The sequence below is a fragment of the Ailuropoda melanoleuca genome, chromosome 7 (genome assembly GCF_002007445.2).
Source record: "Ailuropoda melanoleuca isolate Jingjing chromosome 7, ASM200744v2, whole genome shotgun sequence".
Lineage (NCBI taxonomy): Eukaryota > Metazoa > Chordata > Mammalia > Carnivora > Ursidae > Ailuropoda > Ailuropoda melanoleuca.
This window is the reverse complement of record NC_048224.1, coordinates 76,306,624-76,333,795: the sequence shown is the minus strand read 5'-3', so window position 1 is coordinate 76,333,795 and position 27,172 is coordinate 76,306,624.

Here is a 27,172-nt window from a genome sequence, read left to right as displayed (position 1 = left end):
TGGGAATGTGGATGTGAAAGAACATGAATGTACTCCTTGTCTCTTCAGAGTCTATTAGAATGCTGGAAACTTGCCTGCATATTAATGGAAGGGAGAACATTCTTTGACCCTGTTAACTGAGGTGAAAGCTTTCTCCCTAGCAGGGAAACATTAGGAAAACCTTAATATATTTTTAACAAAATATTTAAAATTTTAATACTCAGAGTATTTCTGAATCTTATTACACTGAAAAGTAGATCCAAATTTTTACTTGTGACTTTACTACTTTCGGCAATAATATAATGCACATAATAATTCCTGAGATGTCTGAGGTAAAAATTGTTAAATATATGTAACTAACATTTATTCAATACTTATTAAGTACTAGGCGATGTTCCAAATACTTTATATTAATTTACTAAGTTATTATAATGATTATTATATTTTCATTTCAATAATGAGAAAACTGAGGCACAACAGGTTAAATGACTTCCCAAAATCACATAGAGAGTGGTTGATAGAGCCAGGATAAATTAAATTATAGTGCTAGTTAATCCCTACTAAAAATCCAAAATTGACAAAAGTTGATATTAAGCTTTAGGTGTATTTAATTCTGAACCACTTGGAAGATCACACCATTTCCCATGACTGAAGTCCAACAATTTAAAAAATCCAAGTATTTTTTCTCCAAATACTTGAGAAAAAATGCAAAATAGAGACAAAGTTCTTTTTTTCTCAAATATTTACATTACTTGCAATTAAAAATTTAAGAATGCAAGTGATAAAAATATTGCATATAGAAAATTATTTAATTTTAGTTCAGAAAAAAGTCATTGAGCATACAAAAAAGACTGGAAATACTCTACAACCTTAATCAGTATATTAAGATGGTGGGACTATTGGTAACTTCCTAATTTCTGAAATTAAAGTATACATTTAAAATAAGTTTAAAATATTTAAATACTTAAAAGACACTCTAAGCTTTTTGGAAACTTTTTTTATTCTACCTAAAATGTTTTTTAAAATCAGATATTAGCTGGAAAGAAAAAGAAACTTTTGACCAACAGATTCGGAAAATAGTTGGAAAGAACTATAAAAAAATCTTGGAGTTGGGGCACTTGCGTAGCTTAGTCAGTTAAGCGTCTGACTCTTAATTTCGGCTTAGGTCATGATCTCGGGGTTATGAGATCAACCCCTGCATCAGGCTCTGTGCTGGGTGTGGAGCCTGCTTAAGATTCTGTTTCTCCCTCTCCCTCTGCTTCTTTCTCCTTCTACCCCCCACGCAAAAACCTGGGGAGCCCTGCTCTATTCCCAGACCTCTTCAGGAAATACAGAAACTTCCATCTAGTTGTATCACAACTGAGACGTTCTCTTCTAATACTACAGTTATCTTCCAATGGCTCTGGACATCAACCAGGGAAAGTCAGTTTTACCTTCCATTGGCTCATGCTAAACAACTGATAGAAAAAGAGAAATTGCCTCACTGAGGAATAAATTTGGCCCTCACCTTGACATTAAGCTTCTCACAGTTACCCAAATAAACCATACCCTTTACTTTCTTCTTTCCATAAAATACGTTTTGTCTTCTCCCATATCTACCTTGAGTTTTTCTCATCTTCAAAGCCCTCCTCATATGTCACCTCAGCCTATGTGAAGTCTTTTCTGCCTGCTCAAGGCAAAGTTACTTACATCCTCATTTAGGAACCCTCTGGGTCCAAGATCCAGCTAAGATCCCAGGAGACAATATACCAGAGGGAAACAGAATATGTACAAAATAGTGGGAATCCATGGGCCCCAATCTAGTAAGAACAGTGAAATCAAGAGATAATATAGTCTCTGGAAACCAAATAGCAGGAATGGCAAAGTCTCTATTAGGCAGTCTTAGGAGAAGTGCAGAAGTTGTAGGAACAGGGGACCAAAATGTCAATGGGAGAAGGAATAGGTGAAAAGGGAAGTCAATTCAGTTCAAACACACACACACACACACACACCTATACCATGACTGTTAGTTACTTAGATTCTTCCGCAGATTCTGACCTGTTACTGACCTTAAAGCCAAGGCCTCAGATTCTTGTTGCCTGAATCCCTGATACTGTGCCTGACATCTGAGTCTCTGGATCTTACTTTGCTTCCCTAAGTCAGAAAAGCTGCCTACACCTCCCTTAGCAAGTCTCCCTGGACTGGACTTGGGCCTACACCAGCTTACTGTTTGAAGGATGCTTAGCCAGTCCCACTCAGGACCACCTGTGACTTACTTTCTCCAGGCTCCTGGTTTATTCCTTGAGAAAAAATAATACATAATGTCTGAACGACTTCTCTAAACAGTGTGAAATAAATACATAAAGGAAATAAATCCAGAAGATTCCAAAAATATTTTTGAAGAAGTAAAAATATGTAATCCTCCAGTGACCAAGTTCTGTCACCATGACCAAAATATCTTGCCACTATTCTTGACTCTCCATCTGCTTTGCTATCATCTTTTCTTAAAGACAGTGTTGCAATAACTTACCAACTGGTCGTCCCACCTCCAGTTTGACCTTCTTCTGATCCAAGGGTCTAATTATTCAGATGCTTGTGGAGAAGAAAGAAGAAGCACAAATGAATGACCAGAGGGCTGAGTATAATTACATATGCAAACACAGTGCAAATGGTGGGTTAGGCCAAGGAGAAAGCACTTGTGCCATTTGTAAGGGGACCCAATCTTCAGCTATAGCTTATAGTTTTCTTCCAGAAATGCAAGCCAGTCTTTCTAGAATACCTTATTAAAAAAATAATAAAATAAAAAATTCAGACTTTTATGTAAAAAAAAAAAATCTGAGTGTTGGCTGCCCCTCTTTCTTTTCTTGATATAATAAATTCCTCCGTATGCCTGAGCTGTTTGAAGTTGAGTTTCTGTCACAAGCAAACCAAGAGTCCTGACTAATACAGTTCTTTAATGAGCTGTTTACATGACTTCCTCCCAAACTCGAGGGTGAGTTCTCAGAGTCAGGGACTGTGGCAGAGTCAGTTTCATGCCCCTGGTGCTGTGCAGGAGCAGGAACCAAACTGGAATTGATTATTTACAAATGAATGGATAGATGAATAAATATATATTCTTTGAAGACCTAAAAGCAGGGAATAAAAATTCCAAAATAATAGGCAGTAGGAGATTAATTCTTGACGCTGTAGAAAAAGCTTACAAACAGGATTTGTGTTTCTTACTCAGGCTCCAAGTTCTTTTAAGGAAGAAGGGCTTGCACCTGACTCCTTAAAGACTGCCCTACGGGTTGACCCCTCAGGAGAATGGGCAGTCAGCAAACAAAATGTCAATGTGTTCAAGCAGAATGAACAGAAACTCGCATTTCCTTAGGGTACAAATTTACTCAGAGTAAACAGGCAGATAATGGTTGAGTCTTTTTAGATGCAAGGACAAATCAAAGAAGCTTTAAGAAACAAAAGAAAACAAAAAAGCTTTTAGGTTACTATTTTGAATAATGCCTTGGGTAATAAGATGCAATTATCCACCTATGCCATTGTTAGAGGCCACTTCTATGCCCGGACTTGTTCTTCCATTCTGTTAACATTCATTTATTCATTGCCCACAAGGAAGTGCCTGCTGTATCAGATGACTCTGTACAGTTCTGACCTTGGACAGTTTCCGCCAGACATGCACAAAGCCTTCCCCTGTGTGTGTGAGACATAAATATCTTCTCCATTTCCTTCCCTGAGTCCCTGTTTCCTGCCCCTGACACACCAGAACAAATTGACAAGCACCTTTGGAAAGGTGCTGGCATACAGCTTGTTACAGTGGGAGGGCAGTTATCAATTATCTGGTCGAAACTTCTAACTTTAAAATGATGAAAGCAAGGCCCAGAGAGGATAGATAGCATCCACCTAAGTCTCGCAGCTAGTTAATGGCCATGCCTGACCCAGGCTGGCGGTTCTCGGTGTAGTTACAAAACAGAAACTCTAATGACACAGTTTTGCTGACCTTGAGGTATAAAAATGCCATTCCTCGGAAGGGCATTTAGATACATTAGCCAAATTGGGGCAGTTAATTTGCAAGTGAGCAGCTTTAGTTTTCGGGTCTGGTTATTGGGGGAAACATCTGAACCTTACAACCAACTGGCCTTAAAACAGTCAAGTCACGAATTTTCTTTTTCCTATATTCAGTCCACACTTCAGAACATTGCACTGGGAGGTCGAAGTCCCCCTGCTCTGCCTAGAGCTCAGAAGCACTCATGACTGAGGCAATTCCTGCCTCAGCCTGCTGAACCTTGGGGGTGAGAAACAGAAGATTGCTTTTCAAGCTGAGATTATTTTTCAGCACACAGAGTAATAAGGACGGCTCCAGGGAGGCTTGCGAGAACTTTATGAAAGCTTTTGTTTGCATGAAACCTGGAATCATAAGGCGCCGGAAAAGATAGGGCTTCAAAGGCACAATTTGCTGCCGCTTTCAGTAAGGGCCGGCTCCCTCTCCAAACTTGGGGCATTTCATTTTCAAAGATGTTATGAACACTTGTGATGTAAAATGGCAGCCAGGGAAATGCTATTGTCAGCTAGTCCTCAAGCTATTATTGTGGAAAAACAAGATTCCTATTCGCCTACCCTGCTTGTCATTGAATTCTCATCCATCAGTCTGCCATAATGCCTTTGGGGATGCCTGGGCAACATTTGCAATAGGCAGGTACCTAAATCAATCCCATCTAATGAGTGTCTATCTTAACTGCAAAGACATCTGCAAAGATCTATTCCTTCCTCATGTAAGCTGGCAGTTCACCACCCAGAAGAAAGCTTGCCATTCACCATCTCACCATAGCCAGGCCAGCCCAGCACAACTTCATGAAGAAAGGAAGATCTTTTCCTCCACATTTTGTGTTGTGGTCCTCCTCATCTTCAATCCCCTCTCCCCTTACTATGACCCTTAAACATGTGCTGACATGTTTTATCAAATTTCAGGGACGCAGAGACTCAATGGCACCCCCATAATCCTGTCTCCCCAGCTCTGCTCCCACTACCATGCTAACATGTCTTTCCTACATATTTTCTCTTTCAAATAACTCGTTAATCTGATCAATAAAATTGGTGTCTCCCAAGCTTTTGTCACTTGACAGCTACCCTCACAATTTTCTCTTTGTCTGTGAACCACCTGCCCTGATTTTTTTACCTATTATTTTTATTTAAATGGACTAACTTTTAAATGTAAATACTTACTTTAATCAATTGTATCTGTGAGATTGCAGGTTTGATGTGCTATTTACTTTATGTATATTAGGAGGAATATATATGTAAAACTATTTTTTAAACATGTAGAACTATTAAAATAAAAATATCCCTTATTATTTGTATACTTTTCTGTATGTAGGTATCGGCTTGAAAATAAGAATAAGTAAATAAAGCTGTTAAGTTTGGTTTTTTTAAATGAAAAGCTGATCGCTATCCAGTGTTAAGCAGGGCTTCTTAACTTGCAGTAAGCATCAGTGACCCGGGGAACTTGATGAAACACAGATCCCAGTCAGTCCCTAGAGAACCTCAGCCAGCAGGAGTGGATTGGGGCCCCTGGATTTTCGTTTCTCACAGATTCCCAGGTGATGGTCTTACTTCTGGTCTGCAGATCTCATTTAGTAGTGTTGAGGGAAAATAAATTGAGAAAACACCATCCACTTTTAGATCGCCTTGTGTAAAAAAATACATGAGGTCTAAAAAAAAAAAAATCTTGAAATAAAATTCTTTAAAAAAGAAAGAAAATACTTCCCACTCATTATGTATCTACCACACACATAAACAGAACTTTTTTTTTTTACTTTTAAGTTTGAAATAATTTCAAACTTAAAGACTAGTTGAAGAGTGTAAGGAACTGAATAACCTTCACCAAAAATCCCATTCAGATTTCTCCAACTATTCTAGCGATGTTGCTAACGTCTGATAGCAGAAGGACCCAAACTGAGATCACAGGTTGAATTCAGCCGCTGCATTTCTGTATTCTCAGTGACTCTGACCTTCCTCACTTCCTGACCTATAAGGTTACAGGTAGGTTATTTTGTAGAATGACCTTCCGTAGAAGTCTGTCTGACATTTTCTCATATTTTAACTTTGATGAATTGATGAAGAAGGTTCTGTCAGGTTTCCCCACTGTGAAGTTATACTTCTCCCCTAGTAATTATATATCATAGGGAGATATTTTGAGACTACAATAAAATACCCTTCCCCATCCCACTTTCGCCCATTAGCTTTAGCATTATCCATGTTTTTTTCTCCTGAATCAATCATTATTATGATGGTTAACAAATGGGGTTTCTTTAATTCTGTCATTACTTTTACATTCATTAATTGGCATTCCCCTGTGAAGAAGCTTTCTCTTCTTTTTTAGCCACTTTTTTTTTTTAAAGATTTTATTTATTTATTTGACAGAGATAGAGACAGCCAGTGAGAGAGGGAACACAAGCGGGGAGTGGGAGAGGAAGAAGCAGGCTCATAGCGGAGGAGCCTGATGTGGGGCTCGATTCCATAACGCCGGGATCACGCCCTGAGCCGAAGGCAGACGCTTAACCGCTGTGCCACCCAGGCGCCCCATCCACTTAATCAGCGTAAATTCGTATATTCCTCTATTATTTAATGAATTATAATCCACTGCTGTCATTACTTATTTTGATGCTCAGGTTGGCCCAGACTTGATCAGAGGAAGCCCCTTCAAGAAGGCCTTTGTGTCTTTTTGACATAGCCCCATCATTCTGTGAGCACTTCCTTACTTTACGATACAAAAAAGGTGTTCTAAGTTCGTCTTGTTCTTCCTGCAAAGCCCTGGAGTCAGCCAATTCTTTAAGGAGTGTTTCCTTTCAGTGTTTTAGTGGAGAGTGCTAGTTAGAAACCAAGATGCGTCCATTGCTACCAGGACATCATTGCTACTGGGTTCTTTCTTTGTGTGTTGTTTGTTGTACTGTTTAATTCTAGCCACGGCTCTGAACAGTATTCCAGTTACTACACAATATAGCTTCATGTGGGGAAATGTGTGGCTTTTGTTTGCATTTTTTTAGTATGGTTGTTGCCAGATCTAAGAAATATATGTACATATATATACACACACATATGTAAATACATATACATGTATACATTTGGGTGTATACATATGATGTGTGTATATATGTGTGTGTACACACACACACGCACTGTGAGTTCACACAGATACATCTGATTGCACTCCAACACCACTGGTTTCACTCTAGCTCTCCCCCTTACCATAGCTGTACCTTCTCCAACAGTAAGAAACCTGGCTCCAGTTGCCATCAGTATATTTACTCATTTGCTCTATCCTGCTCACGGAGCCAATCTCTTCATCCCACCAGGCTGCCTCTTCACAATCTCCTTCTGTCGATCCCAGCCCCGCAAGGGCCCCTACCCCTAAAATACTCAGCCTTGAATGCTCCAGCCTCTGCCCAATCACCTTCTGACCCTGCTTGGAAGCAAAAAAGGAGGGAAGGCTAAAAGGGAGATAGGGAGGGAGGAAAAGTGGGAGAGAGACAGGAAGGGCAAGGCAGAATTCAACTGTTCTCTCCTCCAACCTTTGTCACATCTGCAAATAGTCCCCATCTCTCTCTCTCTTTTTTTTTTAAGATTTATTTATTTGTTTATTTGGCAGAGAGAGAGAGACAGCCAGGGAGAGAGGGAACACAAGCTGGGGGAGTGGGAGAGGAAGAAGCAGGCGCCCAGCGGAGGAGCCTGATGCGGGGCTTGATCCCAGGACCCCAGGATCATGCCCTGAGCCGAAGGCAGATGCATAACAACTGAGCCACCCAGGCGCCCCTCCCCATCTCTCTCTCTCTCTCTCTTTTTTAAGATTTATTTCTATTAGAGAGGGAGAGAAGAGAGAGAGTGCAGGCATGTTCGCACGCTTGAGAGAGAATCTCAGACTCCCCACTGAGTGTGGAGCCTGACCTGAGCTCAGTTTTGCAGACCCTGAGATCATGACCTGAGCCAAAATCAAGAGTCTGTTGCTTAACCATATGAGCCACCCAGGTGCCCCTCCCCATCTCTTTAATTAGCACCACCACCGTCCAGGGAATGCTGGAATCATCCTTGAGTCCTCTCTTTTTCTCGCGCCATGTCTTTCTAAATGTATCTGGAGTCAACCTACTTCTCACCATCTCCTATTCTCCCACCACCATCTCTCACCTGGATTGCTGCAAAATTCTCAGAAGTGATTTATCCACTTCAATTCTTGTTCCCCTGAAAATATTCCATTTTCGGTTTAGCTTCAGACATTAGGATTCTAAAAATGGATTAAATGTGCCAACAATAAGGAAGTTTAGTATCCTTGCCATGCTAGAAATAAATTGCTTTTCAATGGGATATACTCTCCAATAAACTGCTTTTTCTCGTGTCCAAATGGCTGACGTAAACTCTTTTACTATCTTCTTTTTTCAAGATGATGTTTCTTTATGTTTAAATAGTTCCATGCAGTTAGGATAAGAACCTAAAAGTAATGGATCAAAACAATAATATAGCTCCCAAAATGCAACTGAAAAATAATCTGTTCATAAAGTAAAATTAAATGTGTATATCTGTTTGAAGAAGCACATATTAAATATTGCAGGATGCAACCTTTGTTTCTTATGCTTAGGGCCTCTTATTAATGTTTATTTAATCCACTAACTTCTTGTTTATTCAATTCAAGTAGTGCAATTATAGGAAAGGAAAGGAGAAAGGATCATTTATCCAAATAACAAAAGATCTGTCAATTTCTTATTCTTCCTCAATTGCAGCTCGTTTTATCTCAGAGAGTGGTTTGGAAGTGAGTGCTACTCTTTGGAATGGAATAGATGGCCAACTTAGGTGGGCAGAGCATTCACTTATACTTTCCTTTTTCGGTACAAGCATCTTATTTTTAGTAAAACTCCAGAATGGCTTCTTTCCTCCTCTGAATGGTGTTGCAACATTTGCACTATTAGACTTGTCATCTTATGAAACAGCCCTTCCCAGATAGTATTTATATCTGGCAGCATGATGATTGGGATCAGCGTTTAATTAATTATGCATATTAAACATCTGCAATCACACATAGATACTATTAACCTGGAAGGCTGCTGGGATGCTTACTATTTCAGAAGCCTAGAATAAAAAGAATGCACAGATGTCCCATTTTATTACCTGATTTTCAAAGGTAACATTTTAAGTACTTTTAAAATTTGCTAGAAGCACAATTTGTGAAGTTAGATCAATTTTGCTCTTATACTGACCTGAAACAAAAAAAAAAAAAAAGAAAGAAAGAAAGAAAGAAAAAAGAAATTTGGAGCTCCTGGAATACAAGCTGGAGCTGTGTAATATATGAACATAATTCCTTACCACACATATCCCTTGCCTTTACCTCAAGATCTAAAAAGTTATTCAAGGGAAGAATAGAGTCTTTCCTGAGAAGGTATTTTAAATTTTGTCAAAATACCAAGTGTTCTTCAGTGGTTATGGCAATGGCTTTCTTACCGCATGCAATTTCTCTGAACAGCCACATAAACCTTATCAAAGCTTTCAGCAGATATTAAATTGAATCACTATAATTCCCTGATGTTTTTTCCTCCACTACATAATTGTGCTGAATTATATGATTGTTAATGTGTGAGCAAGTGACTCCTTTCAGGTCAGGCTAGGACTTGAGCAGATAGAAATTTGAGCACTCATCCATCCATTGCTGGGGTGGAACCAGGTAGAATCAGAAAAACCTTCTTGTAGATACTGAGGATCAGAATTCCATGCCTCTGAGGATAAAGTCTGCAATCTTGAGTCAAGAGGTAGACAATAGGCATGGGCAGAGGAGACTAGACTACACACATTTTTTGCTTTCTTATTTTATGTGGTTATGAAATGCTATGATAACATCAGCTTTGACCCTGGAGCATCCAATCCATTCTCCACACTGCAGCCTAGATGTGGTTTCAAAACAGATGTAATCATATCCATCCCCAGTTTAAAGTTATTCACTGACTCTCCACTGTCCTCAGGACAAAGTCCAAGTTCTTTATCACTGCTTAAAAGTATTTTACCATTCAGCATTGGCCTATATCACTGGCTGCAACTCTTTCCCCTTCATTCTAGCCAAACAGGACAACTTTGGGTTCTTAAACCTAGCTAGGTAGGCTTTTTACACCAATTATTCATGCCACCTGGATAAGCTTACTACGATCCCATGTCTCTTGTCGGGATAATCCCTATTTATCCTCCACATCTCAACTTTTCTTGATTTTCCAAGCCTGAGTTTGGGGCTTCTCCTCTAAAACTCTGTGTTTGTCCTTGTGAGAGCATGGATCACATTATATGTAATTAAACCTGTTAACTTTTCTATATCCTTGATGTGTATCTTGTCTTGGCTAGTATAATCTTAGTGTATACCAGGTTCTTAGTCAGTGTTTACTGAACAAACAGAAGGATGACTTCCAAACCCAAGAGCATGCCCATCAGTAGAATCTTCAGTTATAGACATAAGGACCTGTTCTTCATTTCCCATTCAAAATAGTCCAGTTCCTCCATTAGAAAGCTGATGTTGAATGAATGATTTGCTGACCAACTCTCCAAAGTTTACCAGAATTGAAGATATTTTCACCTGAAGCCTTGAATTCTCCCTTCTCCCCTTCACTTATCCAAACTGTCTCTGACTTTAAAGGATTCCTAAAGCACTCTCACCCCGCCCATGGAGCCACCCCTGACTATTGACAACATACAGCCTGCTTTCTTTTTTTCTTCCCAATCTTCACAGGTTTTCATTCTGCATCTGTAACTTAGCTCTTTATATCCTGTTGTTTTCTTATTTTTTTATGTTTAGCTCGTCCCCCAATTAAACTGCAATTCCCTAAGCACAGAGATCAGTTCTTATACTTCTTATTAAAGGTATCATGACTCTAGAATAACCCCCACTAAAGTGGCTATCCCTATATCTTTTAGCCTATATCTCTTACCATATAGTACTTTCTGTTGATATTTATGTGTTATTATTTTTGTATCATATTTAGTTTCCCCTACTACAATCTAGAATGTTGCTCTTCTGTGGCCTAATTCGGGTAATGTGCTTATTACACACACAAAATAAGTTTTTGTAGTTGATGACAAGGACGATGATGGTTTGTCTTCAGTAAATATTTGTTGATCACTTGGTTGATTTTCTATGGCAAATACATTTTCAATCTGAGAAGAGAAAACCCATCTTTGTGCCCAATCATCTGATTAGTGGAGCCTCGGGGGCCTGAAGATTTCATGTCCCATTTCTCTTTCGTATTTGAGCTTGAGCATCCCATTTGGATATCCAGGGACCCTAGGGATGGCATGCTCCCTGATAAGTTGCTCCCTTTGGCAGAAGGAGCAACATTTCTACCGTCGAACATTTACCTGTAAAGAATTCTTTTGTAATGAAGAGCACACATTTTGCTTAATGCAAGTCTCTGCATAACAGAAGGCAAGTAGTATTTAATTACCCCAGCTGCTGATGCTTCCTTGTAATTATTGTATTTATTTTGAGATTTACAGCTGTAGCGAAGACATTAAGAAATGAAATCCTGGAACTCTGCTGCAGTCCCAAGATATTCAGGATTAAGTTGATGATTAATAATATTCATACACCAACAGCCCAAGATGATAAACACCATCATCACTCTATTGTTAGGTTATCTTGGGATCTAAAATTACTTGTCCTACATTGATAATGAAGACTTACAATCTTCCTCTTTCCATAGAGAAGACCTCACCTTCTGTAGATATATAAGCCCGTTAGTGGAGGAGACAAGCAGATGCCGGACATGCTTACCCCATAGAACATGACAGCAATGAGAACTCTATCCTTTATTGATGAAGGAGAATTTGCCCAGAAATCCTTGGTCAGTATTAATATCAGTATATTATAATAGTAATATCTGTTCTGAAAATAATGATGACATTTACACATAGCATTGAGATTTCTTTTACTTTTTTGATAATTACCCTGTAATCTTTAAGAACCTCAAAAACCTGTGTTTGTGGTCTTGCCTAAAATGGAAAACAATTTGTACATGATTCCTCCCTACTCCTACCCCCCCGCCATCGATCATATAATACCAATGAGAACAGCAAGTTATTCAATATTCCAGTGTTGCCCAGTTCCAGAAAGGACCATTCACACTGTACTGTTGCTGTACAACATAGGATACTGTATAATGTGAATCGACCCCCTCAAATTAAGTAATGTGGCAGATGTGGACATCTCTTTCCTCCAGGGAGGTGAGCCTCAACTTACTTACATTGCAATTTGGAACCAGACCCTGAAAATGTAAGCAGGATAAGGATTCCAAATTCTCCTTGTTTTCAAGTTAACATTTGCATTTCCCATGCATTCTTGCTAGGTTTATGAGACTTAAAGAAAGAGTAAGGGATAATAGAAAGATACATAGAGCTGACCTACAACAATGATCAGTACTGGTCAGTGCAGTGATACTATATACTGACAATGACAGGTGGGAATGATGCATGCAGTATGTTTGTGCTGGCTCAGAAACTCGAAGAAACCCTTACTTACTAAGTACCTACAAAGTGTCAGGCAGCTTAATGTATTTTACCTTATTAAACACTCACGACCAGCCTGTAAGGATTTTAAAATCAAGGAAATGAAGTCTCCAAAAGTTTAAGGAACTAGGACAAGCTCTCAGAACCCCTTCCATGACAGCACACTGTCTATAGAAAACAGAGACATTTCAAGGTGATCATGAGTATACTCGATAACAGAGCTTCCAATAGAAATATAATGCAAGGCATGTATGTAATTTTAAACTTTCCAGTAGTCCATTTTAAAAAGTAAAAGTAAACAGATGGTAATTTTTATATTTTATTTAACCCAGTGTATTACAGACATTATAATTTCAACATGTAAGACAATTATTGAGATTTTTTTCATCCTAAGACTTCAAAGTACAGTGTATATTTTATACTTATAGCACATTTCAATTTGGACCAGTGTACATTTTGGACTTAGACCACATTTCAAGTGCTCCACAGACACATGTGCTTAGTGGTTGCCATATTGGACAATGCAGCTCTATAACATGGATGGTATGTTGCGCAAAGGAATATTAAACAATAATCATAGTAAGTGGTGCTCTAGGTTGCCTGTGCTGTATTTTATTCATTCGCCCATCTGATGTTGGCTAAGCACCTAGTGCACAAGCAACTGTAGGGGATAGATGGAAAACTAATCATGCTTTCAGAGTCAAGCAGGGGAGATGAGAGAAACAACAGACAAGAATAACTAGGGAGCGCGCCTGGGTGGCTCAGTTAAGCATCAGTCTCTTGATTTCAGCTCAGGTCATCGCAGAGTTTGCTTGTCCCTCTCCCTCTGCTCCTCCCTCCACCCCCTTTAAAATAAATAAATAAAATGTTTTAAAAAAAATAATTAGGATGGGAGAAGCTAAAAGTGCCACAAGAAAAGCACAGATGAATAAAATTCTATGGGGCTACAGCAGAGGGAGAGGCTCTTTCTGGCTGGGAGACCAGGGAAATTTTGGGTCATTTAAACTGTAAAAAAAAAAAAATACAAAGCAGACATACAGAGATATGGAGAAGGGCACTCCAGGCAGAGGAAACAGCTTGAGCAAAGGCGTGGAGGGGGGTCAAGCATGGAGTGTCTGCGAAAAATGCTGAAAAGTTCTGTTAAGCTTGCAGCTTAAAATGAGTGAAGAGGAGGAGGAAGGGGAAAGCTTTGAGGAGTAGGCAGTGGGCAATCATTACAGCTCACGAGCAAGAGACTGATACTGTGTTCAGAAGTTTAATCTATCAACACAGTATGTAATTTGGAACAAATACTGTGAGATGGTGAGGGGACTTCTGTAATCATCTGAGTGAGATGTACCAAAGTCATGAACTAGAAGGAGAATGAAAATAAAAAGAAGGCAGCACAGGAAGTACTATTATACTATTAGTTTCCATTGACAGGATTGGCAACTGTGTAGAATGAGGAGGAAAGAGTCGAAGATGCCAGGGTGCCTGGTGTCATGTTGGTACCAGAAACAACACGGAAACACAGGGAAAAGAGAATAGAGGAAACAGATTTGGGGAGGAAAGATGATGGTCCAGTTTAGGACCTACTGAATTTTACTAATAAACTTTTATTGGATTGATAAATAAGTAAACAATACAATACAGATACTTGATTTCCACAAGTGCAACTTGGAGAGAAAATGAGCTAATGCTTAGGGAAGTTGGAACTGTTTATTTTCCACATCTGTAACCTTGGCAAGCAGCCTCACATTTCTGTGTCTCAATATCCTCAAATGTAAATGATGATGATGGAAACTCCCTCTTGGGGTTGAGTGGCAATCCAATGACTTAAGTGAAAGGTAAGAACAGTGTCTTGTCCAGAGTAAATACTCAAGAAATGCCAGCTATTTTGACTATTTTAACAATTTTTCCATTTGGGAGATAAGTCAAGACCCACTGCACCTGGAGCAGTGAAGGTTTCCATCATTTCATTTCCATGTGGAGGGCAGAATCAGCAAAAGCTTCTTAGATGGACTCAGGGCCTAGGATTCCTTGCACTCTCTCTATTGTGCAGGCAGTTCTAAAAGGTAATTCTGCCTCTATGGTAGAAGAATCAGTGTTGGTGGGGTAATCTCAGGGTGAAGAGCTGCAGTATTCCCCAGAATAAATGCCAAATGTAGTGGTTTGGGAAACCAGCTTGTACCAACTTGCAGAAGCCAATTGTTAAGTTTTTGAGAATTTTGCTAGTTGGTTGTTGCCACTATTAAAAATGAAATTACATAATCTTACAAATAAGTAAAAAATATAAAATGCAATAAATACCCCAAACTCAGAATTTCTAATTATTTTACTATTATCTATGCTCTTGAGGCTATTCTTACCTATTGTATCTATGGGGTAGAAATACTATATAATGTGCTACTCCTTATCTCTTCCCAACATTCAATGATGTCACATTGATAGCTTGAAATCAGCCATGGTGGTAATCTTTATACCACAGGGTTAACAAATGCTACAAATCAGAGCTTAATTTACTGATTTGTGGATGGACAAGATTAAGGGAATGACAAACTACAGCTCACAAGCCAAATCTAACCCACTGCCTCTTTTTGTATGGCTTATGAGCTAAAAATGCCTTTTATATTTTTAATTGTTGAAAAAAATCAAAAGAAGAAAAATATTTCCTGATACATAAAAATTACACTGAATTCAAAGTTGAGTGTCCACAAATAAAGTTTGACTGGAATACAGCCATGCTTATCTGCTTACATGCAACTTATGGCTGGTTTCATACTGTGATGGCAGGTTTGTACAGATAGAGATAGTTAAGATAGAAACTTTATGGCCTATAAAACCTAAAATGTTACTATCCAGCCCTTAGCAAAAAATGCTGGCCAGTCCCTGGTTTGGACTTAAGGAAGTGGTAGAGAAAATTTAAATGATACAGATTAAATTTTTTGAATACGTCATGTGTTTGGTTATTACATTGTGAATAAAAAATTGAGGAAATATTCTTCTAGTATTCTTTCAGTACTCAAATAATCAACAAACAAGTGAGTTCCAACATACATCTCTCTTATTTTACTTAGTCTTACTCACTGACTTAAATGAAAACATCCACTAACATTCATGTAAGAACCATATCTGGTTCTCAGTTGCAACTATAGATTGGCTATAGGTACAACAGTTTGGCAAAAATCAACAAAAATATTCTGAAAGAATCAATTAGCTGTATGGGATTTACAATGAAGAGTACTATGATTTTATTGTTATTAATTAATTGTGTGCTACATATCCTTTACACCAGTATAATTTATAATAAACTTATGTATGTAAATACAGGCATACTCCCCCACCACCCAACCCCCCCTCACAGAGCCAGTGTTAAACAATTAGTGGCACATCACTGACTAAGGTCCTTTTTTCACCTCCTCACATTCTTTTTTTTTTAATGTTTTTTTTATTATATTATGTTAGTCACCATACAGTACATCCCTGGTTTCTGATGTAAAGTTCGATGATTCATTAGTTGCATATGACACCCAGTGCACCATGCAATACGTGCCCTCCTTACTACCCATCACCAGTCTATCCCATTCCCCCACCCCCCTCCCCTCTGAAGCCCTCAGTTTGTTTCTCAGAGTCCATAGTCTCTCATGCTTCATTCCCCCTTCTGATTACCCCCCCTTTCTTTATTCCTTTCTTCCCCTACCAATCTTCCTAGTTCTTATGTTCCATAGATGAGAGAAATCATATGATAATTGTCTTTCTCTGCTTGACTTATGTCACTTAGCATTATNATTGTGGACAATGCAGCTATGAACATTGGGGTGCATATGGCCCTTCTCTTTACTACGTCTGTATCTTTGGGGTAAACACCCAGTAGTGCAATGGCTGGGTCATAGGGTAGTTCAATTTTTAACTTTTTAAGGGACCTCCACACTGTTTTCCAGAGTGGCTGTACCAACTTGCATTCCCACCAACAATGTAGGAGGGATCCCCTTTCTCCACATCCTCTCCAACAATTGTTGTTTCTTGCGTTGTCAATTTTTGCCATTCTAACTGGCGTAAGGCGGTATCTCAATGTGGTTTTGATTTGAATTTCCCTGAAACTCCCCTGACCTCCTCACATTCTTACCTCTCCTAGGAAATGGGAAAATTCCAGTTGATTCAGTCATCTGTAGCAGTTATCAGTCTGGTATTCCACAGTGACAACAAGTCCAGAGTCCCGGGACAGGATGAGTCTAAAATAAAGATTGGATCGGGGCTTCTTTGAGAGTCTTTAAGACTAGGCATAACAACAATCTATTATTCATGCTTCAAACAGATTTCCTGAACAGTACTCTTGAATTCCTGACAGTTTTGGCTTCGGTTATTTTCATTTGGAATTCTTTTTTTTTTTTTTTCATTCTTTGTTCTCCTTTCTCCAAATTGGCCTGGAATCCTGCCTTCCAGGACCCCTGAAACATGGAACTCTTTTGATAGCCTCCCAGGTGACTTAAAAGTTTGGACATCTCTTAAACCTGCCTGATGGGGTGCTTCCTCCATCTTTCTCTTACCTCAGTGAAAGTTACATAAACTAAGACCTCAGGAGCTACCTCTCAAATTAAACCTAGCCTCTGGGCAAATATTAGGTGAAAGACCACCAGAAGGATGTCAAGCAGTTCTTGTTCTCATTGTAAATTTCTCTAACCACACAGTGAAAGACAGGCATGTTCAGGGCCCTATGGCAGACCTTGGGTGTTAATGTTTTAGCATTTCTCTTTCTGAGACTGAGGGTTGTTGGAGTCACTCACAGAAAATAAATAACTTCTTTTTTTTTCTCATACCGCAGCTAATCCAATATCAGAAATTAGGTGATAATATATTAAATGTAATATATTAAATATAAAGGCAAATGTAATAAAGCTTTGGGTTGCTAGAATCCATAAGAGAAGAATGTATTACCTAGTTATTTGCTAAAGTGAAGACAATGGACACTGTGGATTTAAAAACTGCTCATTTCGCAAAGATACAGACGTAGTGAAGAGAAGGGCCATAAGCACCCCAATGTTCATAACAGCATTGTCCACAATAGCTAAATCATGGAAGGAGCCGAGATGCCCTTCAACAGATGACTGGATTAAGAAGCTGTGGTCCATATATACAATGGAATATTACTCAGCTATCAGAAAGAACGAATTCTCAACATTTGCTGCAACATGGACGGCACTGGAGGAGATAATGCTAAGTGAAATAAGTCAAGCAGAGAAAGACAATTATCATATGATTTCTCTCATCTATGGAACATAAGAACTAGGAAGATCGGTAGGGGAAGAAAGGGATAAAGAAAGGGGGGATAATCAGAAGGGGAGATGAAGCATGAGAGACTATGGACTCTGAGAAACAAACTGAGGGCTTCAGGGGGGGTGGGGTGGGGGAATGGGATAGACTGGTGATGGGTAGTAAGGAGGGCACGTATTGCATGGTGCACTGGGTGTTATACGCCAACTAATGAATCATCGAACTTTACATCAGAAACCAGGAATGTACTGTATGGTGACTAACATAATATAATAAAAAAACATTAAAATAAAAAAATAAATAAGTAAGTAAAAACTGCTCATTTCACCTGAATGTGCTTTCTGAGTAAATGTGTCTCAGGCACCAATCAATGCTTTTATGTAATCATTTTTAAATTGGACAGCCAGTTTAAATTACGACCATAATCAAAATTAATAGCATAACATTTTTTGAAACATTAGGTGTCTGAGAAAATTATCCCTGACTTTGCTATGGGACTGTGTTACCAATTGATTTTAAAACTACTCTGATGATCTCATGGTTATCTTGGGTTGTCATTGACTAACATGTCACATCCCACCTTTCATCAGCTAACCATGCTCTTGCCAAATAATGTGAAGTCAAATCTGCTTATATTTTCTCAAACTAAGGAAATGCAGGGGGTGTGATGTTTTAAATTAAGCAAGATTGTTATTCTCATAAGGATAGAAGAACTTAAAAATAGTCGTACCAATCCAGAAAGCCTTTATTTGTATTTCATATATTAAATTAGCTCTAAATATTATATTCCATCCTTTTGGAAGTTTCAAATTGAGCAATCACTGTTTTTTTTCTTCTTCTTCTCACGGATGACTTGCAAAAATAGTAGAAGCTATTTTTTCAATATATTGTCCAAAGCAACTAGATTTCTAGTATGGAAGAAAAAGATTGCTGATATTTGGTTAATGAATTGTTGCCCTGAAATTCTCCCCTAGGTTATGAAATTCCTCCTTAAAACTGTTTAATTTATTAGAATGGAGATCCATTTCATAAATGACTAATGGTCACATCTTTCAATGTGTTGTGTTCAATAGCAGTAGCTGAGGCTTAACAATGGGTTATGGTTATGATCTTTACTATATCACAGTAAGAATTTTGAATAATTTATTTCTATTAATAACACCGAATAATTGACACGATGGGCTTGTATTTCAAGGCTTCGCTACATAAGATGAACATTTCTAATTCCAGAAAACAAAGGCGTATGTACATCTATATCCATATATGTGTAGATATCTCTGTGTATTCATATACGTATAATCTGCAGTGAATTTGATTTGCTTAAACATAATTCACTTCCCCCCAAATTAGACAGAAAAAGCAAAAAATAAATAAAAGGCCATTGTGGTATCATCTAGTTGTTTAAAGTCTGAGTTTCGCGCTTCCTTTTAAGCACCTGACATTTTCGTCTTGTTCTGGCAGCCCCATTTTTAGTTCCTCCCTCCTGTTTGGCCAGAAATGAAACCTTAACAACGTGCCACATTCCCCTGAAATCTGATTATAAATTGCATCTGTGTGTTTTCTCAGCAGCAAGCAGGAGCTTCATATTGGGTTGTAGAAATCTACACAGCTGGAGCTAAACTGTGATTTTATTCAAACTCTGCATGAGAATTGGAGAATTATAGACATAGATAATAAACAGGCCTCTAGGAGAAGAGATAAAAAGGCAAAGAAACACAGGCAGAGGGATACAGTGTGGTCTCGGCTGCAAAGACTGAATGAAAGACTGCTTCCTATCAATATCCGTATCAGTAAGCCATACTTACTGATTAAGCGTTCAGGTTAACAAGCACTTACTATGCTTACTACATGCTGGCAATGATTTAGCTCTGGTGATACCAAGACCAATAAGGAGGCATGATCCCAGCTCTGAGAGAGCTTAGAATCAGTGGATTCACACACAGTGTGGAGAGCTACTGATGTACAGAATGCTATTAGGAAGAGTTTTGGGGCACCTGGCCAGGAATGGGATGGTATCAAAAAATGCTTCCTACAGGAGATGATGCTGGAAATGTGTCTAAAATCACTCACATAGGCATAATGAAAAGACCATTGGACTTAGAACCTGAAGAAGATGGTTTGAGTCCTAGGTCTGATGTGATCACTCATTAACTGTGTTATCTGTCAGTAATCATAGTAGCTAGTAGATGTCACCTCTTAGTGTGCAGAAAACTGCTATACTATAGTCTTCACATGCACCATCTCCCCTGTGGGTGAAACCCAATTACTTTCCTTCCCATTTGCAGATGAGGAAACTGCATTCCAGAGACATTAAGTTACTTGCTCATCATTAAGGAATGAGTGAAGTGAGTGAATTTAAGACACTGGCAGTGGCAATTTAAGCTGTCAACTACCACTGCTAACTGTAAACTTGCCAAAACTTGGGTTAGTTTTCTATAAAATGGGGCTAATCATGCCTGTCCTATTTGATGTTGCAAAGTCTTTGAGGCTCCAATGAGATAATGTAATTGAAAGTGCCTTGACAAGTATAGGTCCAATAAACATATGAGATACTAACTCTTTTTCCAGCCACTGTAGCATTGAATTACCATGTGCTGTTGTCCTGTCAGCACACACAATGACTATTTTCCCCAGCCCAGAGCTACAAAAGCTCTGTGTGATAGGATAGCATGTTTAACACCCAGAGGATATACTAATCGTTGACTTCTCCAACCATGGGGCACATATCCATGGTATAAACCATTCTTGCCTAGATCCTCCACTCTCAATATTGCAATATCTGGAGCTCGTATGAGTCAGTCAACACCACAAGGGGGTTGCTTAAGGAAAAGTCTTGCTGGAGGATTCCATATGAGGCCTATTCATCCACCATCTCCCTCAGCCCCGAGCCACGTGGTGTCCCAGGAGGAGGAGCTAGGAGTCCTGGATGTGAACTTGGTTCCTTTCTAGTTAAGCATCCTAGGTTGAGGTAGAGAAGGCAGTTGGGTACATAGGACTGTAATATGGCCAGATCTGGCAAGCTTGGCCTCTGAAGTTTAATGATGAGAGGAAGAGAAGGAGGACTGAAAAGCTTTGAGGGCCTCCCAACCGTAATCAAAAGTTCCACCCATGGTCTTTTGCCCCTACATGGGTGTGGGACAGACACCTCAGAGACAAGAAATGGTAACTGGAGTCTAAATGCTGATTTTCTGCACATTTCTCAGAGTTATACTGCCACATAGAGGTCATTATGCATGGTCAGAGAAAATGGGAGGGTGGCAGAGATGGCTCCGTCTTCAGTTAAGTGTTTGTTCCACATGCAGGATGGAGAATCAAATAGAAGGTGACTCATTAAAAATCCCACTTTAAATTTATGTAAACCTTGGCTCACTGTTTATTTCTAGCAGATGTGTATTGCTGAAATCTAAAGTTCACAGCAACCCTGTAACAAAGAAGTTAAATGCAGCTGTCAGTTTAAGATTCTAATCCATGAACAACAGCCGAACTTTATTAGTCTCTGATATTTCTGATTTAGGTGCTGTAGAACAGTGCTTCTCAAACTTTTCAGTGCATGTGAATTACCCAGGTGTCTTATTGAAATTATGTGTAGACTCAGGAAATCTGGGGTGCTTGGACATTTCTAACAAGCACCCAGACAATCCTGCTGATGTGACCCATGGACCACACTTGGGCAGCAAAGCTGTAGGGGATGCAGAGATAAATAAAATAGATGAAATAGTATTTCTGCTCTTAAGGAGCTTGCATTTTGCCACAAGATGGGCTAATTTTACATTATTGCTTAAAAGACTCAGTGTAAAACTGATTCTTGGATTACTTTCTGATCGTAGGAAAGTAAACACGTAAAATTTACCATCTTAACCATTTTTTTTAAAGATTTTATTTATTCATTCAACAGAGAGAGACACAGCCAGTGAGAGAGGGAACACAAGCAGGGGGAGTGGGAGAGGAAGAAGCAGGCTCCCAGCAGAGGAGCCTGATGTGGGGCTCGATCCCAGAACGCTGGGATCTCGCCCTGAGCCGAAGGCAGACGCTTGACGACTGTGCCACCCAGGAGCCCCATTAACCATTTTTAAGTGTACAATTGATGTTAATTATGCTCACATCGCTGTGTGCAACCAATTCTTAGAACTTCTTCATCTTGCAAAACTGAAGCTATATCCATTAAACAACGACTCCCGGTTTTCCCTTCACCCAGCCCCTAGCAACCACCATTCTACTTTCTGTTTCTATGATTTTGACTACTTTAGATACCTCATAAAAGTGGAATCATGCAGTGTTTGTCTTCTTGTGACTAGCTTGTTTCGCTTTGCATGATGTTCTCAAAGTTAGTCCATGTTGTAGCCTGTGTGAGAATTTCTTTCCTTTTTAAGGCTGAATAATGCTGCATTGTATGTATATACCACGTTTGGTTTATCCATTTATCCGCTGACTGACACTTGGATTGCTTCCACCTCTTGTTACTATGAATAATGCTACTATCAGTATTCATGGATAAATAATTCTTCAGGATGCTGCTTTTTAGATAATTGTAAGAATCTTTGAATGATTTTCAAAACATAACACTGGAAGGATTCTCCTAGATGCAATATTACTATGTGCCGTGGGGGCTCAATTCTTTTCAAAAAGCCAAAGCCCTGGAGTTATAACTGTTTAGCGTTCCATACTGTCAGATGTTAGAAACCAAAACTTTAGTTTCTCCTGAATGTGATATTATAACAAAATCTCTAAATGCCTGATAACATATTAGACATTCTTAAGCATTCCAGAAATCCCTCTTGCATCAATACTAATATATGGTCACTAACTTGGCGATTTGCGTTACCAGCATTCAATAGAATACCCCCACGGGACAGGAAGTAGAAGGCTGCTGCGTTGGTTCTGCCGGGGGCACCAGGGCAATAACCGGAATGGTGGTTGGGTCCTTAGTAACATCTGAAGGATTATTTTAAACCAGAAAACTGAAGTAATTAGGTAAGACTATGAAAGAATTACACAAATGAACAGAGAATTTAAACATATGTGTACAAATCAAATGATAAATAACATACAAATTAAAATGCAGATTGGCTTAGTTAATTATTAATTAATCCCTTTTCTCTAGGGCAGCATTTCCAATCAGTGTTCCTTGAAATATTAGTGTCCTTTTTTACATGGCAGGTTTGTGTAAAGAACATTTTCCCTGGCCAAGTACATTTGGGAAACACTGTCTATCCCCCCTTTTCAGGTTTACAAGACTTCTGTGCTAGTTTAGGGCCTCCAAAAAGCAGACACCAAGATAATAGATGTACAAGAAATTTATTGGGGAAATTGCCTGGGAGACAAAAAGGGGAAGGAGCTGGCGGGAGGCAGGGGGAGCCCTCAGACCACAGTGCAGGCCCCGTGAAGGAGAGAAGGAGAACAGAGGGTTGCAAATGAAGAGACTCAGATTGTGGTACAGTGCTAAGAAAGCATTTTGGAGACAGTTGGTTATGAGTCTTGGAGCCAAAGTCACCAGTCAGAATCACACACCTCTTTGGAATGTCTTCCATTTGTATCCCTGCTGTGCCCAGGCATCAGAAGCAGCTAGAGGGAAGCAGGCCTCCTCCAAGCAAACACATCAAGGGACTGCAGAGCACCACAGCTGGGCACGCGATCAGTTAATACACCCCTCACATCGCCTTTTGAGGGGAACATATTATGGCCACCACAGCTCACCAGCCAGTTAAAACTTAATTCCAATAATAGAGAAATCATTTAAACTATTTAACCACCAGGCTTGTCTGACTACACAATGCCTCCCCACTGCTCACAGGCATGCCCTTCCCCTGCCAGCCTCCACAAAAGACCACTCATCAGCATCTCAAGGAGCACTTGGGTCCCCCAGAACACAGCCTGGGCAACACCACCCCAGCGTACTGGTTCCGTTCTTGTTCTGATTCTTTTGTTGTTCTTGTCTACCATCTTTGACTGTAATTGCTCAAACTTCAATGCTTGAAGTACAAACTTTTTGTTTCCCTTGCAGTTCAGAACTCAGTTTTACTACCCAGGCTATTTCTGTTTTTAATTCCAAACTCTCAAATTCAACAGAGAATCTACAGAGATGTTAACTATTACAGCCCTTGGAATGTGTTCATCTAACCGTTTCCTTTTCCTGGGGCAAAAAGTTAAGCTACTTTTTCCAGCCCCTGTGTCAGCAGAAATATGTGCTGTTCCAGCCTGAGGGTAGTTAATTCCTGTGTGTTTTCTCCATGTTCTCTTCTCCATGGATGCATCTGAAAACAGAGGTCTCCAGGCTGGCAACGCTGAAAGATGGAAGCTACTTGGGGCTCTGAGTCACAGTGTAAAGCAACTACACCAGCAAGCTGGCCAACTTGTTTTAAGCCACTGGAATTTGGGCCTTGTTTGTTATTCAGCATAGCTTAGTCTAAGCTGACTAATATAACAATCCATACAATACGGGATTCATAGGAAGATGTGAATTCTGCGAAGCTTCTTTCAAAAACCTAAAAGCTTAGCTCTATGCTATTATGGCAAGAAGGTCTGTCTCCATCCCCCAGAATTTAGGGAAGAAGGAGTGTCTTCCTTCCTGTACCTATTTCCTGCCCACCCACTCTCCCCTACCCACCAAATCACTGTACTTACCACACTTGCTGCCTAGATGGAGCTCATTCTGGTTGCTCTGGCCTTTGCTACTTAACTGCTCCATAAGCACAAATAACCCTACATCCTTCATTCTGTTTCTGGTGAGCCTTGATGACAGTGTCTGCCTACCATTCTGCCACAGGGCCAAAGCTTTGCTTTGCTTTTTTTTTTTTTTAAGAGATCAAAGAATAAATCATCCCATTAACAGGGCGTTTCTTTATGCATTTCAAAAGCGAGTATGACTTATGATAGATCAGAGCACATGCAAAATAAAGCTGTTGTTGCTCATTAAATGGCGGCTCAGGAAGACGTCTTTTGAATGCAAAAATCTTCTCTTTAAGGCAGATGGAGAAATATGTAAAGGCCAAAAGACAGCAAAGCCCTAGATCTGTCTCTCAAAAAGCTACTGTATTCCCAGTTCTCACCTAAGAAATGCCTTTTGTTTCAAGACCCTAATGAAAGTTTTTCTTTTATTTTCTAGTTTCTAATGGTACCATAAATGTAAGAATTATGAAAGGAATGAATTTCATACAATAGTACATTGATACCTTCTACTCTTACCTTCAATAGTGACTTCTCCTTTTTTCTTTCATTTAGAGAGAGCACACAGGGCAGGGCAAGGGGGTGGGCGGCGCGTGCAGAGGGAGAGGAAGAGAGAGAATCTTAACCAGGCTCTACACCCAGCATGGAGCCTGAGAAGGGGATGATCTCACAACCCTGAGATCATGACCTGAGCTGAAATCAAAAGTCAGACACTTAACTGACTGAGCCACCCAGGCGCCTCACAACTTCTTTTAACTTCATTTTATCCAAATGTACTTTGAAAAGCTTTATAATTTTTAGCAATATCACTTCATAATTGATTAAATTGAGGGCTAGCAATTGTCTATAAAAAGTATAATGCATTCATTCATTCAATAAAATATTATTGAATCTCTAGCATGAAGCCCAATGCTAGGGGTACAAGGATAAAATGTGTACTCTAAGGGGGAGATAGACAAGGGCGACTGATGAGAAACAGCCGGTTGTAGTTAGAGACTCTTACCTGAGGCTGATGGCGAGGTGAAGCCAAAGATTGGTTCTGAAGAATCACCTCAGAGGTAGCCAAAAGGTTTTGGGAAGTGGGAAATGTTTTTCAAAGGGAGAGCAGTCTGTGGGAGAGAATAAGGGAAGAGAGAACATGGCCTATTGGGGGAACCACAAGTAACTATCGGCAGGGTTAACTAAAGCAGAAGCTGTTAGTTAAGGTTGGGCAGGGCCTGGCTAATGAAGGGCCTGTATGCCCCCTATTTTATCCCACTGGTGATGAGACATTGAAGAATTAGATGCAAGAAAGAGATATCATCAATTTCACTTCAGAAAACTCTGGAAATGGAAAAGGAAACTGAAGAGCCATTAGGAGGTTTCACAGTGATGCATGCATATAAGAAATGACGGGGTCTCAGCTAAGGCAGTGACAGCAAGAGGATAAGGACAGAGATAGATGCAGGCATCAGGAAAATAACCCCTATTATGTTTGATTTCTCTGAGAAATTCTAGTGTGACATATCATCTCAACTTTAGGCACTTTTCCCAGCCCTTTTCTTCCCTTAAATGTCAGAACTGCCACATCAAAGTGTCCATTCTAAACAGATATGTCAATCTTCTGTCTTCCCTGGCTTTTGCTTTTAGTGCTTGAGGAGGAGGGAAAGGGCAAAGAATAAGGCTGAAATGAGATGCTATCCCATTATTTTAAAGGCCTGAATCCATATCACCCGTCTCTGTGGCCCTTAACCATCCTAAGATAGTGCCATTCTCAATGTAGTTCACAACCACCCCCTTCAAATTTCCTGTCCAAGTACCTTCAAGTTTAAGACACATTTAAAAAGTGAATTCTTGTCGGCAGTTACTTTTTGAAGCATTACAAATTTTCCACAGAACTAGACAGAATCTCAGATAATTGAATCTGGTGTTTCCCAAGGGGTGACATATACAGAATTTTATGTGACTCACATTCAGTAATTATATATTGTAATGTGTATTAGAAAATTTGTAACTAGCATATCACATCCATTATTTAAGGAACATTACTATTCAGAAAAGGTTTGTTTAAAAGGTCAGTCTTTTTTTTTTAATTTTAATGATTTTTTTATTATATTATGTTAATCACCATACAGTACATCCCCGGATTCCGATGTAAAGTTCGACTTCATTAGTTGCGTATTAACACCCAGTGCACCATGCAATACGTGCCCTCCTTACTACCCATCACCAGACTATCCCATTCCCCCACCCCCCTCCCCTCTGAAGTCTTCAGTTTGTTTCTCATAGTCCATAGTCTCTCATGTTTCATTCCCCCTTCTGATTACCCCCCTTTTCTTTATCCCTTTCTTCCCCTACCGATCATCCTAGTTCTTATGTTCCATAGATGAGAGAAATCATATGATAATTGTCTTTCTCTGCTTGACTTATTTCACTTAGCATTATCTCCTCCAGTGCCGTCCATGTTGCAGCAAATGTTGAGAATTCGTTCTTTCTGATAGCTGAGTAATATTCCATTGTATATATGGACCACAGCTTCTTAATCCAGTCATCTGTTGAAGGGCATCTCGCAGTCTTTTTTTTTTTTTAAGATCTTATTTATTTATTTGACAGAGAGAGAGAAGGCCAGTGAGAGAGGGAACACAAGCAGGGGGAGTGGGAGAGGAAGAAGCAGGCCCCCAGCAGAGGAGCCCGATGCGGGGCTCCATCCCAGGACCCTGGGATCACACCCTGAGCCAAAGGCAGATGCTTAATGACTGAGCCACCCAGGCACCTCTAAAGGAGATATTTAGATATAAGAAAAATAGTA